This window comes from Phoca vitulina, unplaced genomic scaffold, assembly GCF_004348235.1.
Source record: "Phoca vitulina isolate PV1807 unplaced genomic scaffold, GSC_HSeal_1.0 scaffold62, whole genome shotgun sequence".
Taxonomy (NCBI): Eukaryota; Metazoa; Chordata; class Mammalia; order Carnivora; family Phocidae; genus Phoca; species Phoca vitulina.
Genome location: NW_022589765.1, coordinates 4,438,962 through 4,445,824, shown reverse-complemented (window position 1 = coordinate 4,445,824; position 6,863 = coordinate 4,438,962).

The window sequence follows — 6,863 nt, the reverse complement described above, 5'->3', positions numbered from 1 at the left end:
TAAGATAATAGAATGATTCCCTACACTCACACCTTACCCACCATACTAACAGGGTTTCAGAATAGTAACAGTGGGTTATAGTGAAAAGAGTAAAAGACACAGACTCTATTTAAGAAGGGGTTTGGCGTATGGAGACCCCAAGACTAGAGAATAGAGAAAAACAAGGACTCAAGAGGAATTTGAGCCCTCTGGCCCTTACAGCTATAGAAAACATTAAACACAACCCAAATCATAGGTAGATTAATATAGAACCTCACACTAAACGTCTTTTATTTTAGTTCTAATTACCTAATGCATCACATCTGGCTTTCAACAACCAAACAACAAATATGAAGTGCAAAGAAAAAAACACAGTCTGAAGAGATAAAAATAAGCCTAAGTATCAGACTCAAACATGAAATGAGTTTTTAAAATTATCAGCCAGGTAATTTTAAATAATTATAGTTAACATGTTAGGGGCTCTAATGGAAACAATATGTAAGATCAGATGAGTTCATGTAAGAAGAGATATGGAAAAAGTAAGAAAGTATGGAAAAAGAATACTAGAAATTAAAAACACAGTAACAGAAATGAAAAACATTTTTGTTAGGCTCATGAGTAGCATTAGACAACCAGGAAACCGATTAGTAGTAAGCTTTAAGATTTGTCATTAGAAACTTCCCAAACTGAAATGCAAAGAGAAGACAGAATGAAAAAAAATCACAGAATATTCAATTACAGTGGAACAATTTCAAAATGTTTAACATACAAATAATTTGAATAAAAGAAGGAAGAATGGATCAGAAGAAATATTTGAAGTAATAATGGCTAAGAATTTTTCAAAATTAATGGCAGATATGAAAACTTAAATCCAGAGTTCAGCTCTTAGAAAAAAATTATATAAGTAAATTTTCATGAACTTTTACTTGGCAATGGATTCTTAAATGGGACACCAAAATCTCATGCAACTAAAGAAGAAATGGATAGACTTCATTGAAATTAAAAACTTTTGTGCATCAAAGAACACTATTAAGAAAGTGAAAATACAATTTGCTGAATGGGAGAAAATACTTGCAAATAAAAAAATCTGTTAAGATTCTAGTTCTAGAAAGTAGAAAGAAACTTTAAAACAACAAAGATTTAGACTTAAAGATTGGTAAAGAAAGAGAAAACACATTTACAATACTGTACTTATCAAAAACAATCCATGTGTAAGTGGACCTGTGCAGTTCACACTTGCATTGTTCAAGGGTCAGCTGTACTGGTAATTAACAATCGGCACCTCTGTTGGTTCTAGATGACTATTTTTGCTTACTGACCTTACTATTTATTTTTTTAAAGATTTATTTATTTTTTTGAAAGAGAGAGAGAGAGAGGCACGAGTGGGGGGAGGGGCAGAGGGAGAGAATCTTCAAGCAGACTCCCTGCTAAGGAAGGAGCCAGAAGCAGGGCTCTATCCCACAAACCATGAGATCATGATCTGAGCCAAAACCAAGAGTCAGATGCTCAGACGAGTAAGCCACCCAGGCGCCCCTGACCTTACTACTTTAAAGATAAAATTTTAATGCTGCATCATTCACTTAAACAGATCAACCCATTTCTCTGTTTAAAAAGTTTTAAGGCTAATATATTTAGTGATGCTTAACAACTGTGGCAACAACAAATAAAAAATTCAACTAAAAAAAGAAAGAATGTATCAAGCAATGAAAACACATGGATAAACTTTAAATTCATATTGCTAAGGAAAAGAAGCCCTTCTGAAAAGCCTACATACTGTATGATTTCAATTACATGGTATTCTGGAAAAAAGCAAAATGACAGACAGTAAAAAGATCAGTAGTTGCCAGGAGGGAATGGAAGGAAGGGGTTAATAAATAGGTAAAGCACAGGAGATTTTTATGATGGTGAAACTGTTCTGTATGATACTGTAATTATGTATACATGACATTATATGTATGTCAAAACCTATAGAACCTTATAGCATGAAGAGTGAACCTTAACGTATGAAAATTGAAGAATACATTTAGAAAGATGGGAGATCCGGGCGCCTGGGTGGCTCAGTTGGTTAAGCGACTGCCTTCGGCTCAGGTCATGATCCTGGAGTCCCGGGATCGAGTCCCGCATCGGGCTCCCTGCTCAGCGGGGAGTCTGCTTCTCCCTCTGACCCTCCTCCCTCTCGTGTGCTTGCTCTCTCTCATTCTCTCTCTCTCAAATAAATAAATAAAATCTTTAAAAAAAAAAAAAAAAAAAGAAAGATGGGAGATCCTAAAAGAGAATGCAGACTATGTATTGTTAGTGTTTGGAACAGTGTCACTGAAGGGTTTAGGAGGATAGGCACTGCCATAAGGAACTTCAGAAATGGTGGCGTCTAAAAGAGAACACAAAGGAACTTCATTCTAGTTGGTAACATTCTTTCTCATGGGGATACAGGTTAACCATTTTCATACTGCTTTACACTATACTGTCCTTGAATAATTTAATAAAGGATGGATGGTGTGAGCCATGTTTTTAACTGTTTGAGTGGGAGTTTACATATCAGTAAGGGTAGGAAGCTAGAAGGATTCGTGTGGTAATCAATTAGGTCTGGAGACATCAATATGACCTCATGTCCTTAATATACATACAGTTACACACAAACATTTATAGATAAGTATCTATACACAGGTTAATACAGACATATATTTTCTTGGTCTGTCATCTGAGAGATCCTAGAAGAAATGACTGGTGTCCAGGTGTTGATTTCCAGTTATTGTTGGAGAAATAACTGATTCTAGGACTGTTATAGGAAATATACAAAATGAGTCTAGGGCATCCTGTAGTGCCATAAAACAAGCAGGTTCTCAAAAGGGAAATGCCCACTTTGATGGAAGTATGTCAAGGGGACACAGGAACCAATTTAAACAGTTCCCAATAGCCAAAGTTGGAAGATATTTGAGTAATAAAATAAGTCATATTGGATTACAAACCGAAGTATAAAATAAATATCCACAAAGCCATATTTCTTAAATTAATATGTAGTAAATAAATAAATGTTGTAGAATAGATAAATCTTCCACGCAGAATTCCAAATAATTTACATAGATAATCCTCCTTCAAGGAGGTGAAACATAACTCCCCACTTTTTAGGTATAGTATAGAAAAAGGGAAAAAAGAGTAATTCTACATTGGATGATTCTAACAAATTACCTCAGCCAGGTTCTAAAAATCAACATCAATGGTGACAAATCATGGTAATAACATATACCCTTGATATGATGAAGTGAAAATGGCCCTGCACCTCCGTGGGTTTCCTTGCAAGAGGATACGACCACAGTCTGATCACGAGAAAAACATCAGACAAATTCCAGTTGAGAGACATTCTACAAAATACCTGATCAATATTCCTCAAAACTATCAAGGACATCAAAAACAAGCAAATTCCAAAAACTTGTCACAGCCAGGAGAAGCCAAAGGATGCATGAGGACTAAACTTCATGGGGCATCCTGACTAAGGTCCAGAAACAGAGAAAGAACATTAGGTAAATGATAAGGAAATCTGAATAAAGTATGGATTTTAGTTAATAATAATGTATTTATATGTAAAAGCAATTAGGTAAATACAAGTAATGTAGCTCATTAATTTTACAAACATACCATAATAAGGCTAGTTGTTAATAATAGGGGAAACTATATGGAGTACATAGTAACTCTTTTTACAATCTTCCCAATTCTTCTGTAATCTAAAACTGTTTTGAATATAAAGTCTACCTGGGTGGCTCTGTTGGTTGTCTGACTCTTGACTTCGGCTCAGATCATGATCTCAGTGTTGTGAAATCAAGCGCTCTGTCGAGCCCCATGTTGGGCATGGAGTCTACTTAAGATTCTCTCTCTCCCTCTCCTTCTGTCCCCCACCCTCCCCACCACTCACATGCACTCTCTCTCTAATTAAAAAAAAAAAAAAAATATATATATATATATATATATATATAAATAAATATAAAGTCTATTTGGTAATGTGAAGATTAAACATTAGACATTTTTCCTAATTTACTGAATTTTAAGTATAAAGCAACTGTCTTCATATATCTCCAGGCACAATAAAAAAGTCACCCAGAAGGACAGAAATTCAGGCTGGTTTCAGAACTTCATAGAAACATTTGGTGCCAAAGTAAAACTACAGTGGAATAAGAAGGTGGAGTGTTAAGATGTATGACTCAAGAATCTTATACCTATCCAAGTTAATGAATGTTCCAGTATAAAAAGTTTGACAAAAGATATTGTGAATATAAAAAGGACTGAGAATTCATAGTACCACAAGCATGTTTTGAAATATTTTCTCGAACTAGTCAATGGATCAAATTAAAGAAGGTCAGATCTTGGAAATGTGGAGATTGGGGTATGAAAGAACATGCAGAAAACAATTATATAATTAAGGGCAAACATTTGTGGGTATTATTATTAAAGAACAGGACATAAAGTTATAGTGATGGGCAATGTAAATATGTAATGCATATAACAAAAATTAAGAGGTTGAGGAAGAAGAGATGGAAGAACTTTGAAATTGCAATTTCCCTCAGCTTTTATAGCTACAGGTTAGTTTTCTAAGGACAGGTATTTTGAGTTTTTTCACTAATACCTAAACAGCACTCAAAATAGTGCCTGGTACATGGTAGGCACTCAATAAATACTTATTGAATGAAAAACAGAGTATCAATGAATATCATCTAAAGCTGACAAATCAATAAATAGGGATTGATAAGTATTTAAATTTTCAAGGATATGGTCTTTTCAAATTATCAGAAGTGCAAAAAATCAAACACACACAAACCTTATGTGTAAGAAAGTGCAGAAATCATATTACTAGCAAAGTTGATTTTTAACAGCATTTACCTTGATGCACAGAGTCTATTCCACAGTAAAGTACTAGCATGCATCTTTATGCAACAAAAGAACTTAGCATTAAAATATATAAAGAAAAAATCTGAAATAGAAATAAGCACCGCTGCTCATTGTTCTCCATTCCGGATCCTCCCCTTTTTTATTTCCTCAACTTCAGTAAGATACAATTGACATATAGCATTGTGTAACTTTAAGGTGTACAATATGACTTGAAGCACTTATAGATTACAATATATTTACCATCACAGTGTTTCCTAATATCTTCATCACATCATATAATTACCATTTCTTTTTTGGGTTGAGAACGTTTAAGATCTACTCTCTTAGCAACTTTCAGGTTTATAGTTCAGTATTGTTATCTATAACCACAATGTTGTGCATTAGATTCCCAGAACTTACTCATCTTCTAACTGGAAGATTGTACTCTGACCAGCATCTCCTCATTTTCACCACTCCTAGCCCCTGGTAACCACCATCCTCCTCTTTGTGTTTCTACAAGTTCAGCTTTCATATATTTCACACATAAGAGAAATCATACTATATTTGTCTTTCTCTGTCTAACTTACTTCACTTAGCATAATGTCTGTCCTCCAGGATCATCCATGTTGTCGCAAAGGTAAGATTTCCTTCTTTCTCATGTCTGAATAATAGTTCCACTGTGTGTGTGTGTGTGTGTATGTGTAGATATATCATATATCTATGTGTATGTATGTGATTCACATCTTATTTATCCATTCATTTATTGAAGGGCACTTAGTTTGTTTCCATATCTTGTTTATTGTGAATGATGCCGCAATAAATGTGGGGATGCAGATATCTTTTCAATATCTTATTTCCATTGCCTTTGGATATATACCCAGAAGTGGGATTGCTGGATCATATCACTTCTAATTTTAATTTTTTAGTAACCTCCATTCTGTTTTCCAAAATGGCTGTGCCAATTTACATTCCCACTAACAGTGCATAAAGTTTCCCTTTTCTGCACATCCTCACCAGCACTTAATTATCTCTTGTCTTCTTGATGATAGTTATTTTAACAGGTGTGAGGTGATATTGTGGTTTTGATTTGCATTTCCTAGATGATTAATAATGTTGGCATCTTTCCATGTCTCTATTCCAGGCCATGCCCATCCCCTTAATGCATATAGCCAAAATCATTAAATAGATGAATTCTTGTGAAACTTTAATAAATACAAAATGTGAATACTGTATGAACTTTTCCAACACCAAAAACTAAAAAAAATTTAAAATATAAGTTACAAAATCTTCATAATGCTGACAACAAACTCTTACAAAAGGGCACCCAAAAAACCTACAAACTACTCTCTCTATATAATTTTGATGCAAATATCTTAAATGTAATATTAGAAAATAGAATCAGGCAGTTAAGTATATCAAGTGGAACATTTATTTAAAAATGTAAAGATGGTTCTGTATTAGAAAATAATTATTACTACCATATCAATAAGCCAAAGGAGGAAAAACATAGTTATCCTGATGAATTACAGAGTATTATTTAATATAATTCAATATCCATCACTGATTTTAAAAACAAACCTCATAGAAATTTATTTACCATCAGCAGTGATGTCCTAGAAGCTTTTCCATTAAAATCAGAAACAAGAAGTCTATTTTCTAGCACTGTATCAATTTGATAGGTTTTGGAAATACTAGCCAGTGTAATTAGGCTAAAATAAATCATACTGGCAAATGAACAGTGGAAACAAAATTATTATTTATAAATGATAGGATTGTATGTTTTGAAAATGCAAGAGAATCAACTGAAAAATTCTTAGAAACAAAATAATTCAGTAAGGTGACTGGTTATAAAATTAATACACAAACGTCAATTATCTTTTCTATAAATAAATAAAAACTAGTTTCAAAAGATTATGGAAGGAAACATCTTATTTACAATAGCACAACATCATCAGCTAAGTCTATGTGTGTATTTAATGCAGAATGTCCATGACTGATAAGAAAATATGTAAAACCTCTATTATGTT